The sequence below is a fragment of the Cricetulus griseus genome (genome assembly GCF_003668045.3).
Source record: "Cricetulus griseus strain 17A/GY chromosome 1 unlocalized genomic scaffold, alternate assembly CriGri-PICRH-1.0 chr1_1, whole genome shotgun sequence".
In the NCBI taxonomy this organism is placed as follows: Eukaryota; Metazoa; Chordata; class Mammalia; order Rodentia; family Cricetidae; genus Cricetulus; species Cricetulus griseus.
In genome coordinates, this window is record NW_023276807.1 from 228,410,360 (window position 1) to 228,424,213 (window position 13,854).

General features: G+C 40.7%; 1 pseudogene; it reads left to right on the forward strand.

Annotated features, from left to right (window-relative positions):
- Nucleotides 1-333: 333 nt before the first annotated feature.
- LOC100761872 overlaps nucleotides 334-13,854 on the forward strand; it is a 99,393-nt pseudogene continuing 85,872 nt past the window's right edge.

Genomic DNA, 13,854 nt, shown 5'->3' on the forward strand with positions numbered 1-13,854 from the left:
TCATGTAAGAAGCAAGGATATTACCAATTGTCTGCATTGTCAGATATTCTGCCATGATGTAAATTTACCTGTGCCAGCTTCTGTGCCAGCTTCCCTTTCAGCTGCAGTAACTGTGTTTGACCAGCAAGTGGTAAAGGTTGTGGTGGTGCACTGTTCGCTGCAGATGGCTTGAGTCTGTCTCAAGACCATCTGAAAAATACCTGAATACCTTTTAGACTGAGTTAGAACAGACAGAAGGGATTGGCTGTTGTTAGAAGAAAACGCTTTGGTACTGAGCGGTACCAGTTCCAGGTACCCATTGGTATTCAGTGCTATGAGGCTGTGTTATGGGCCATGCTGACTGTGGCTGCAATGACTAAAACGGAAGGGGAGGAGCCTTGGGTTAGGAAACCCATGGAAGGCACAGGGCGAAAACCTCGCTTGGGCTGCGAGACTGACCTGGGAGGAATGAAGCCCCCCGGTAACTGTGGTTGCAGCAGGCTCCTCTCAGTGCAAATGAGCGGTGCTGGAGAGACTCTGTGGCGATTAGTGATCATGGGTGTTTCTCGGCAAGGGGTGTGGGAGGGAAAGGTGAAAGGTTACCCGGTTGCCAATGCAGCAGGGAGATAAACCCCGCCGGAGGTCACAATCCATCTATTGGTTCAAATTCAATCCCGCTTCTGATACCAGCTAAAGCCAAATGCAATGTGGAGTCAGAACTAAATTGATATCTGGTAGTTTATTAAAGAATAGTACTCACGCAAGGGAGCCAGTGACCAGGTTTACACAAGATGTCTGCTGTTAGCTCAGCCAGGAGGAGGAGAGAAAAGAGCCATGTGAGTGCCTCCCTCTTACTTAAACCCTTGCTACAAAACTTGGGCATGGTTAAGTGGTACCTGTGTCCAGCCCTAAGCAGGTGTGGTTAGCAGTGCCTCTAAACAGGATTTCTCCCTACAGAAGGTAGGATATACAGAATGAAAGAAAGATGAAAAACCTCAAGGCAATATGTAGGTGACTCGAAACAGGTTAAATTAAGTTAAAAGAGCTAGTGTGATAAGCCTAAGTTAAAACCATGCATTCATAATTAATAATAAGTCTCCATGTCTTTATTTGAGAGACAGTTGGTGGCCCAAAGAAAATGCCAACTACAGTTGGGTGTTTTGTTTATCCAGGCAGTTCACAAATAGTTATTGAACACCTAGCATGTACAAGGACCTACTATGTACCCAGAGTGAGGGATACAGCATGGACAAAGAATTCCTGCTTCTACCACCTTACTGATTAGTGTTTTAAAGCAACATTAAGCCCCAGAGACCAGGATCTGGAGCCCTAGAAGGTTGCCACTGTAGCTCTGCTGTACCTGGTGAGCTACGTTGTTTCCCCAAAGTTTTACAGCAGAATAAATTCTGGTAAATGCAAGACTGACTGGTGTCATGAGGACATTCAAGTGTCCCATATTACCAGACATACCACCTTCTGCACTGCCAACCCCAAGTTGCTAGCAGTGACTGTAGAAGCCAGCACCAATGTGGGGTGAGGGGGCTTCCTGGTGTTCCCTTTAAGCAAAATGGGTCACACTGACAAGGCCCACCCAACAGTGTGTGGGCACACAGGGACTGTCTGAACGTTGGCTGGTGTGCCGTAATGATGAAGTCATAGCCAGTGGCTAAGAGGACTGCACACTCATGGTGTGGCAGATGCCAAAGACTGGACTGACCTCCCGTCTGAGAGAGCTAGTAGTGGTGTTTGAAAGGTACACCACACATGTGAGCATCACTGCCTGGCACAAAATGTGCTGCACAGTGCAGGCTGCAATAATGTGATGCTTGTCTGGAGCATGGGCCCTGCCAAGGGGCTCTGCGAGCTAGATAGCTTGCATCCTCATATCACCTTTTTTATGTCAGCTGTAACCATAGGGATGCTTCTGCTCAGCTTGCAAAGACAAGAGTATCTGCATCATCCATCCTCAGTGGCACACCCTGGAGGCCATGCAGGAGAGGGATTATGAGGAAACAATTCCAGGCCATCTTTTTGGCAGGGCAAGGTATTCACCACTGGCTTTAGCTACATGGGTGAATGGCAACTGGCCATTCTCTGGGCTACAGAAAACTGAGGAACCCATGGGACTGGAGGATCTAGATATAAGCAATGGGAACTGGCTGCTCTTTCATGACCCAGACACCAGTGTGGTCTATGTTTGCCACAGGGGTGACTCCAATATCCAGAATCTCAGCTGGGCTGCATGGAGAATGGGACACATGGGGCCACCAGGGACCTGCACTGGCTATTGCATCCTTCTCTTCCTCACTTAGTTTTGGCTGCTAGATCACACTGTGGAGTTTGCTGCTTAGTACCTCTGAGGCAGGTTGTAGTCAGCCTGCATCTCTCCCCAGCCTGGCTGGGAGCACTACCCAGCTTTTGAAAAGTTTTTGTATCTAGGCCAACTCCCAAGTTCTCAAAGGAACTTTTTCTCTCACCCGCCCAGTCCACTGCCCCTTGCCCCATGAAAACAGAAGACATAGGTTCTAATGCAAGTTGAAAATGAATCTCCATGGGAGTCACCACTGGGAAAGAAGTAGGAGCAATTAGAATACAGACAGAGTCTTCTCAAAGGCCAAAGAGACAGTGGGCTTATGGCAGGGTGTTCCAGGAAAGCCACACATGGAATGAAGAGGCCAGTGAAGTGTCTTAGGGCAGGAGAGAGAATCCTGGTGCTTTGTGGGGCCACAGACATTGAAAGGAAACACATTTCTTTTAAAGTCACAGCACAGAAAAAAGTCTTCGCAGTACATCAGGCTGCTGTCAGGGATCTGTGCAATTTTCAGTAGGTCACCTTGAGAAAGTTGCTGTTTGGAAGGTAGTGTGTAGATCTGTTTGATCTAGTTGCTTCAATAAAGTCTCTTCGCTTGATAGTAGTAGTTCCCTGAGCTGCAGCTGGTATGATGACAGTTCTGTTCACACCAGCATGGGAGCGGGGAGAAAGCCTCTAGTATTTCCAGATCTTGCTGTTTTTAATCATTTTCCAATCACGGAAACACATAGCCCTCTTTCCTTAGTGCAAACACCTGGGAGCTCCCTGTGGCTTCACTGCACAGCACCAACTCAAGGAGAGTCACTGAAGACATAAGACAATTGACTAAAATCCAAGTATTCCATTGGGGATATAGGTCAGGGGGTAAAGCACTTACCTAGCATGTGTGAGGCCCTGGGTTTCACCTAACTGTTGCCTAGAAACTTGATGAAGATAATGGGGGAAAATTTTTATCACTATGACGGGGCAAAATTACAGGGCTGTTCAGAAGAGAGGGCACTAATACAAAAGTAATAGATGGATGCACCATGTTAGCTACAACATTTTCAAATACAGCAGAGCTCAAGAAAAACCAAGCTCTTTGTACTAGCAGGTAGTCAGGCAGGTAGTTTAGGGAGCCAATAACCAGTGTTCTAATCTGGTAAGACATGCATCTCTGTAGAATTCTAGAGGATAAAGGCAGAGGGTTGTCATATAGCAGAGTCTTAGTCTTGAGATATTTACTGCATTCCTGCCACACAGTTATAATTCTTCATTTGCTGTCAATGATGAAACAAATATTTTTGTGGATCATCTCTCAATGAATAACAGAATGCCTTAGGATGGATGAAAGAAATGTGCCCTACAAAAGAGCAGCACAGAATTACCTGCAGGTTGTTGGACAGCCCAAGGGATTGATGTGTTCTTAATCAGAGTGCATGGGGTCTAATAGCCTCAGAGAGGAAGGTTCATTTGCTTTTTTTGCTGACTTGAATAATTCCCCACAAGAGATAACAGCAAGAACAGATAAACTGGTCAAAGCCCCAGCAAGTAGCAGAGGCTGAGGATGCTGCTGCTTTTGACTCTGTTAGTGTTATCTTTTTGCTCCAGCACCTGTTAGTAAAACTCCACCTCTCAAGTAGGGCCACTGCTCAATACCTACATCTGTTTCTCAGAGTACTTTGAAGGTATTGTCTGAGTCTTCTTGTCAGAAATGCTGCTGAAAGCATTTCTGTGTTGGGGTAACAACCCCCCCCCCCAGTTTCTTTCATACAGAACAAAAAGTAAAGATGCTACTTTGCCCAAAGAGTAAGACAGTGATGCACCCATCCCTTAAGATAAGCATTGCCTTAGTGCTTCTGCAGTGGTCATGTTTTTCAGAGGTAGAATGTGAGAGTTTGGCATGAGGGAAAGCTGAAGATGCACACACAGCTTCTAGGTTATTTTCCTTGAGAAATAAGGACACTCATCAAGCACACATTATTCTGGATGTCTGCATATGGCATGCCTTTCCAGCTCTATCAAAAGTTTCTGTGTTTCTTGAAGAGTTTCACTTACCTGTTTTGATGGCAAAGTAAATGAAGATGAGTCATCAGCGAGAGGATGCAGAGCTCACCGGGGCATGCTACAAAAGGAATCAGAAGTAACAGAAGGATAACCTTGACAGGAAATTGAAAAGCAGCAGTTGACGCTTCTGCCTGCATCCTGCCTAATTGATGGCAACTATGAATGTGGATCTCACCTTCTCCCAATACTTGTTGCAATGTACTTTGGGAGTGGGGGACAAGAAAGACAAATACCCACATTATCATTAATGTTTAAAAGGATAATCAACTTTACACATAAGAATAGAGTGAGGAAAAACTGATTTGAGTTTTTGATCTGGAGTTGGTGCAGTGAAAAATGAGGAGCTGTAGAATTTCAGAAGGGAGAGAAATACCAGAACATTCAAACTAGCAGCTTTCAAACCCAATTACAGTTTTTAAGGGGATTTAAAGTTTTTATCTGTTATTTGTTCAAGGGGAAGACACCTATTTTTTATAGGGCTGGAAAAACATGGAAAATATCAGTAAGAGAAATTGGCATTGTAAACCATATAGAAATCCTTTTATTTTATTCATATTCTATTATCATTTCCCTTTATCAACATATAGGTGAGTTTATGCTTACTCTTATATTTTTGGTTGTGAGCCTAACCTTTAACAACTGAGCCATCTCTCCAGCCTTATGCTTAGTCTTGAGATTGACAAGAGTACTATTTATTTATTTATCTATCTATTTATTTATTTACTTGTATTTTTTAACATGTGTTCATGTATATATGGGAACACATGTGAGTGAGTGTGTGTGTGTGTGTGTGTGTGTGTGTGTGTGTGTGTGTGTGTGTGTGTGTGTTGAAGGCCAGAAGACATTGTTGGGTATCATTCCCCAGATGAAGTCTATCCTTTTTTATTTATTCTCATTGGCCTGGGACTTGCCAGGTGGGCTAGGCTGCCTAAGCAGAAAGCCCCAAGGCCCAAGGCTCTCTTTGACTCTTCCTCTCTAATCCCACTGGGATTAAAGGTATTCACCAGCATGTCTGATTTTTTTAAACGTGGCGTATGATGATTGAACTACAAGTCAATGTGTATATATTTTACTGAGTTCATTTTAGTATTGCCCATATTAGTGTACTCAATTTAGTGCAGCCTTTGGATGCAGGGCTGACCATTTGGGTATGGGCAATCTGTTAGGGAGATTGTAGAAGAAAGTAGACTCTGCCCATTAGACAGTCACTGCCTGCCTTACTCTTCAAGTAGTCCTGGAGTTTTGTGTGCTTTCCCTATCCATGCTGAGCCTTGAGTGTGGGAGTTCTGTTATACATGTCGATTTGGACCTATACACCCTAGAGTCAGTTCTCTGTACTTTGACAATTTATAGTTCTCTATGATGTCCCCTCTCTGCTGCAAAATGGCACTTATTTGATGAGGGCTGTGAGCTGCACTAATCTATTGTGTAAGGATATGTATTTTGAAGGCAGTTGGCTACTATATCCGTTTAGCAAAATAGTGGTGGATTTTCCTGTAAGGTCTATGGCCCCTGCAGCATGAGTTCTTGGCTAAGTTTACAGTACCAGACATGAGTTCCCTGCTATTGAGAATGTCTTAACTTTATCCAGAAAGCTGCCATAAGTATACCATTGGGCATCTCTTTCTTGGCCCATCATTGTTATTCATTGGAGTTACAGCTGCGAAGGACTGTGATAACTATCCTCCCTCCATGGTTCACTTATCACCTTTGGACACTATTAGAGCTTGACATCATGAAGGAGGTGTCCAGGTTTTTATCAACTTGGTTTCTCCAAGTTCTTCACCAATGTGTCTTATCCTCAAATTCTAGGAGGCAACTAAGAATGGTGAGGGTGCTAGGGGTTTCTTGGACCCCTTCATAATACTTTTTAAAACAAATATCTGTTGTTAGTGAACTTTCTGTTACAACAATAAAGTACCCGCAAGAACTTACATAATGAGAAGGTTAACTCTGTTGCCATTTTGTTAGTTTCAGTCTATAATTGGGTAATGGGGTTGACTATGCTGATCTGGGACCTCTGGTGAGAAAAGTATCATTGTGGAGCACATGATCTCTTCAGGATTGCTTACTCCATGGCTAGAAGTGTTGCAGATTCACAGTCCATTTTGAGAGCATGCACCCAATGACTTAAGGACTTCTAACCAGGCTCCACCTCCTATAGCTTCACTCTGGTGTGTGGGGTCTCTGCAAACACCACAACCCTTAGAGTAATGATCTATGTGAGGCAGAAAGGAAAGTCCAGTTCAATAAGACTCAGTAGCTGGTATTGGCTCAAACTTATAGAATCTGATACCAGGCAGTTTATTTTAGGCGTATTCAAGTACAGCACAATTTGGAGAAGATGTTTCCTGGTGATAATGAGCTCAATCCTATGAGCACAATAAAGCATATACCATGTCTACATTGAAATGCTTTGTAAAGTACATATGATCTCTTCCATAAAGATAGGTTCTATAGATTGACTACATGTGACATCTTAAGGGTCTGTGGGAGGACCTGGTGGTGTCTCAGCCATACAGATCCTGAGAAAATCACCAGACTACTAACCACATCCATTCCCAGACTTCTGTGTTGAAAACAGATCACACCTCTCTTTTCTTGAAGAGACATCCATCCCTGCATGTTAAACATCCCTGGTTTCCCTAGAGCTTATCTGTGAGTACAAGGACCTCATATCTTCTATACATCCTGGAGACCATGCATACATGTTCTTTGAGGGATATTCTACCTCCAAATTATAGAAGCTTGTACACTAACCTAAAATAAAAGTCACACAATAAATAATTTATACATGAACACAACTAAAATGTCCTAACTGTAAGCGAAAAACAATCAATTTATGATAATATATAACTCGAAACATAAGTTCAGCCAGAGAAATGAATTACATGAAATAAATAAGTTTACATTTGAAAGAAGAACAGGAAGTATTCTGAACAAGAAAAAAAAGAAAGTACAAAGCAGAGATGTAGTGGATATTAGAACGGGAACTAGGAGGACCAGTGTGCATTAGAACTGGAAACTGCTTTGCCTTGATGCCAAAGAGAATTAGATTCCAGATTCTCTGATGAGAAGAGTTCTCACCTATTCCATATCAGAGGGGAATTTGGATGGTGGGTAGAGGACAAGTTCTGGTTGTGTTAGATTGCTATCAGCACTTCAGGATTTCCCACACCCTCAACTATACCTGTGAAAAGCTATCCACTCTGTCCAATCATTGAGGCTAAAATCTTCCCCAGGACTGATGTGGAGGACTACTGGTCTGGCTAAATCCCTTTAAAATTATTTCAAACTGATATTCATTGATAACATATACTTATATGATGTTGTTTTGGTATATGTATACATTAAGTAATAATCAAATCGGTCCAATTAGCATATCCATCACCTCACACAAAATTTTCAGTCTACAAGGTAATTCATAAACTAACAAATTTAAGATTAATATCATATCAAGTATCTTTTCTGACAACAATGGGATAAAACCAGAAACCTATAACAGTTAGAACTTTAGAAAATTCCCAAATAAACACTAAGTATCATATCACAGCACAGATATTTAAAGTGATATTATGAAATTATGTTGTTACCAGACCTGCCATTAATTCTTAATTTTTATACGTTTTAAGGGAGGTACTTATATTTTCATATCACAGTCAAACATTTCTGTGTCCAATAAAATTATGATATTCTGTATTATTTTTATGGATTTAAATAAATGCCTGTTCTTTGATTAGTTTATCCTGCTGTAGAAGACTATTGAAAAGATTCATTACCCACAAAATGATTAAGGACTCTTAAAGAGCACACCACAAAGAGCCTAATGATCCAAGAATGAAGCATGTGTTTTTACCTTTTCTAAATGTATTTTCTAAACAATTTTATAGTATATTTACTGTTTTCATAGAGCATTTAAGATGATCTCTGGCAAAAGAAACCCATCTTTTCTATTCATTTTGAAGAATACACTATTGTTAACTATAGTGACCTATTGTGCATTAGAATGTGAGAGCTTCCTGCTATCTGTTCTGTTTCTACTTTTGCACCTGTTGATGAGAATGTCCCGTCTTGCCTCCTCTATACTCTACTCTCCTCTACCCCTCCCCTCTTCTTCCTCTCTTCTACTCTCTCTTTCTCTCCCTTTCTCTCCCTCCCTAGTTTCTGGAAACTACTTTCCTCTCATCTACTTCTACTAAGTGAACTTATCCATAATGGGTGATATCATATAGCTCTTTTTAATCACTTTTTTGCATTGCAGTGACAAAGTACTTGACATAAAAACTCAGGGAAGAAAAATTTATGGTGGCTCATGGTCTCAAAGGTCTCATTCCATCATCACTTGTCCTAGATGCTTGGGCAGAACATTGTGGTGTCAGGAGCATGTGGTTGAAAAATCTGTTCACTTCATGGTGGACAGGAATCAAGGATATTATATCCCTATATCCCTGAGGACTCACCTCTGTGACCCAGTTCTTATAGCTAGACCATACCTATTAAAGTCTCTAGAGCCTCCCAAATAGTGTCACATAATGAATAGCAGGTACACAAAATCATAGTCAGGCCATAATATAATGGCCTTTATCTTTCTGTGTCTTGCTCATTTTGGTTAACAGAAGATACTTTGGGTTCATCCATATTGTTATAAATGACAAGTTTTGTTATTTTTTATGACTGAATAGTATGCCTAACTGCCACAACTCTGATTGAGTTGTCAATCTATCCATCGTTTCCTCATCATTTCTGCCTTGGCAAGGCTCTGAGTTAGGATGTTTTTCTCTCCTCGGATGTGTAAGGAGCCAAATATGAGTGCTAATTATTGCCTCTACAAATGTTAACATTAATAGGCCCTTTCTTATTGCCTTATGGGAATTTTATATGGGTTATATAAAAACATAGTTCTCACTAAAATACTAACTATACACCCATTTTGTGACAGACAGTAATCTGGGTCATTTCCCAATCATTTATTGTTCTTGAAACATGTAGGGTAGGCTCTGTTCTCCCCAATTTGAAAACCAAGAAAACTGCTACCTAAAGGAATTAGAAGAGGGGAGAAGAGAACAGTTAGAAAGTTAACAGAGTCTGCAGAGATCCAGACACCACAAAGTAGAACCCAATTTCACCAACACCTAAAGTTGGAGGTGTGAGTTTCTCTCTCTTGTGTCATTCTTGGTGATTTTGATTTTAACCTCATTTCTCTCTTTCCAATGGTACTATTTATCCCCAAAGAGGAGCAACATACCATATTTTTAGGATTAAATCTCTATAGTATGTCAACACACCTGAGTGCCTTGCTGGTGTCAGTAATGGGAATTACTCCAGTCACTGTTATATCTCTGGGTTTTCTTGGTACTTGGGTTCTTGGCACAGATGGTGAAAGATGGTAGTCATGCTCCCTACTATGTAAATCTCTCATATCCTGAGTCTCTGCTTGTCACTTCAGTTTTCTTCCATCTTCCATGATTTTTCTGTCATCGTAAACAATCAACCATTTCCTGGAGCTACAGAGTCTCCCTAGGATGCTAGCTTAATATAATGTAACTTACTGATAACTCACATAGACTGTGTTTCATGAAGAGTTTGAGACACCCAGTGTGCTTTTTTTTTTCTCAGCTGTGATTTTTGTCTTATTGTTATCTTCAACTGGGTAAAGATGAAACACATCTAATTTTCCCCCAATAAATATGATCTTTAACTTCTTGATTATTTTTTCTTTTTTCAGAAAGGGATCATCATTGTTCTAGCCTCCTATTAGTTTTTAACGTTTTTCCTACTCATGTTTATTTAATCATTGATTTTGTCTTTCTCGATTTTCTTGTGTTTGTCTTGTATTCCATCATAATTGCCCCTTGGTTAGTGCAGCACTTACCCTATCCCTTTATTTCACTTTATGCTTTCTCTATGCCTACTTGTACTGTGGTCTGCAACAATCACTATTACATCCTATAAGCCTACAGTGATCACCACATCATCTGTTGCACTGAGTTTCGATATTTTGATGTACTAAATAGACCCCCATCCCCCGCCACACACAATTTCTTCTTTCTTGTTGTACCAGTTAGCAGGTGCTCCCCTTATTACAGAGAAGGGATGGTACATTCATGAAAACAGAAATCAGTAGGGTTCTTAAATGCTGGAAACCCAAGCCTTAGAGCACTAGAGAATGTGAAATCATTATTAAATATGCAGTGTGTGTGTGTGTGTGTGTGTGTGTGTGTGTGTGTGTGTGTGTGTAAACATGTAAGAGAAAAGGCTGTTCAAGATAAATTCCATCCTTGATGGAGGAAAGAGAAGAGTGGTTATGGGGGCTCTGGGTGTAGCAGAGATGGTGGTGACAATCAATGGTGCTGGTGTGAAAGTGGTGTGTTTTTTTCTAAGCATGCTGCAAGTAGAGAATAATCTTGAGATTGTGATGCTCTGAAAGGAGGGAAAGTGTATTGAGACTTAGCCCATTCATAATTCCCTGCTCATGTTTTTTCTGCTTCTGGAATTTCACTGGCCCTCTCTCCTATCAAGTACTGATCCCTCTTCACCCACCTTAGCTTTTGAAATTGGGCGAAGTTAGGTGCATTCTGGGTAGCATGACTATGCTCTTCTCTCCATGCATAGAAATCCCTCCTGCACCTTCTCTTTATCAAAATCCCTTCTAGATTTTCCATATCCTCCCAAATGTCACCTGAGTCATGAACTGTCCCTATTGTATCCCTTATTTGAACTCAGACAACATTGGCACATGTAGCCCTTGGCCATGGGTTAAGGAAAGTTGGATAAAGTGTTTACTACATCCAGCTTTGATGTGGATCAGATGATTCTATAATTGTATGTGCTCATCCCAACAATGTACAGATGATGTAAGTCATAGTCTTCTCCATTTGATAATTAATGGTAATTAAGACTTAATGAGTTATGTGGGAGCCATTTGAGTAGAGATCCTGGTGAAATTAGTGGAGAGCTTGAACAGTGGTGCATAACCCAAAGTGCAGGCATAGCACAAGGACAGTGATACTTTATGTCATAATCTAAGTCACTGTATTCATAGTCTCAGTAGGTCTTTAATAAGTCCGAATCTCAGTTCCCTCAGCATTTGCTAGTCTTTGTTTTTTCTTAGTTCTGGGAAATCGTAAAAACAGCAGGAACCTCCATCTTCTAAACCTATTTGGAAAGGCAGTAGCGTAAATCGGGGGTTAGGATCTCCATTCTTGCTGACATTTCTCTGTTGGTATGGTTGTTTGAGTACACCTCATATTTTCTTTGCTCAGGTTGAAACTGCTAGAGGGTAAAGTTTATTTGCCTATTTTGTATCCTTCTTAGTAATTGGCTTGTAGGTAAATTGCCAATAAATGTTTATTGAGTTGGCTTCTCTTACAGCACTTCTTCGTTCCAGTAAATCTTTGTACCAATCCTTCATCTTTTAAAAATTCATCTTAAAATGGTTTGAGACATTATTAACCACCTCTGATTCACATTTTTTCTTTTGAGTCATAGAATTTATATTTTCACACAATCAAGTTCATGATTGAAAAAATAAATTAGGTGATATGTATTAATCTTTGTACTTGAAAATATAGTTACTGGTGTTTAGTAATATTATTTGAATCTGGATTGACTGTATCTGTGAAATGTATGCTTTTTAGTAAAAGCAGATTGGGCAAAGGTCTCCTTTTCCATGAGAAGTGAGTTTAAATGAAGGGTGATGGTGCATTGTTTTGTGGGGCCACAAGTAGTTGTTGGATGCAATATGCTTCTGATGGGTGCTTATTCTGTTGTAAAATTTAGCCTGAAAACAACCTCCTCATTTCTCCCTGGCTTACCAGGGAATGACAAAATTCATTTCAGACACTTAAAGGTGTGTGAAATGCTGTGTGGCTCAAAAAAAATCGATTTGCAGGAGTAAATGCTAATGACAGATGCTTGTGACCTTGCTGAACCAACCCATCCCAGTAACCTATGAAACACAGAGTCTGCAGTTTTGAAATATGCTAACTTTGGGAGTTCATGGTGTTATTACTAGCAATGATGAAGACAAAGATGTGACCTTTCAGTCTATGTTCTATACATAGACATAAATGACATAGATAGAAATCAAATTTGCTTCCTCCACAAAGGAACCAAACTACTACTTTGAAAATTTTCATATTTCATTTATTTTGTGTGTATATGCATGTGCACATTAGACATATGACATGGGCATGGGGTTCAGAGGATAATCTGCAGTAGACAGTTTTCTCCCTTCATCATACAGGTCCTGGGAATTAAATTCAGCTCATCAAGCTTGGTGAAAAGTGCATTATCCTCCGAGCTATCTTATAAGCCTTGGATTACTTCTTTGCTCATATATCATATGTCATTTGAGGCATATGCTGGGAATGCTGTGGGATGTTTGAAGCATTTCACAGCAAGCATCAACTTCTCAAGATCATCTATGTATAAGTCTCCTGGGAAGAAGGGGCAGATAAGGTGACAACACACTAACATGGTTCATCTGGATTCCCAAAGGTCTAAGAAACTGATCTTTGAGATATCTGTGTTGAGAGCAGAGTTTGGGCTTATATTATTTATCATTTATTCTATGCTTTCCTAGGCATAAATAATTAAGGCAAATGATTTACTAGATGAAAGAAGTGTAAAAAGAGAAAGGAAGAATGGAAGGAAGAAAGAAAGAAAGAAAAAAAGAAAGAAAGGAGAAAAGAAAAAGAAAGAAAGAATTAGGCTCTATGTAGATCACCAGGCCCCTTAAAATTGTGGGTAGATCACAGATTCAAAAAGGATTTGAAAAGCTCACCACTTCTGTCTTAGGGTTTCTACTTCTATGAAGAGACGCCATGACCGTGGCAACTCTTGTAAAGGAAACATTTAATTAGATTTGGCTTGCAGTTTCAGAGGTTTAGTTCATTATCATCATGACAGGAAGCAAGGCAATTTGCAGGGAGATGTGGTGCTGGAGAGGTGGCTGAGCATTCTCCAAGTTGATCTTCAGGCAACAGGAAGTGAACTGTCCCACTGGGCATGACTTGAGCATATATGAGACCTTCAAGAATTCCTCCACAGTAGCACACTTCTTCCAACAAGGCCACTCCTACTCCAATGAGGCCACATCTGCTAATAGTGCCACTTTCTATAGCTAAGCATACAAACACATGAATCTATGGGCAGGGGATACCTATTTCAACAACCACAACTTGTTAACTTTGATGGCTCATGCAGTAATTAACTGGGCCAAAGGGGACACAGCTATTTGGTCAAACAGTATTCCAGATGGTTGTGAAAGGGTTTTCACATCTATCCTTGCCCCAATACAATGTAGTTCTTTATTTGCTGGCCTTTGGATTGAATTCATACTGTTGACTCCTTTGGATCTCCAATTGGTTTTTCTGTAGAGTTGAGTCAGACTTGACAGTCTGTGAATTCCTTACAACAAATCTCTCTCTTATCTCTGTTTCTGTCTCTGTCTCTTTGCCTCTCTCTGTGCATACACGTGTGTGTATGTGTGTGTGTGTGTGTGTGTGTGTGTGTGT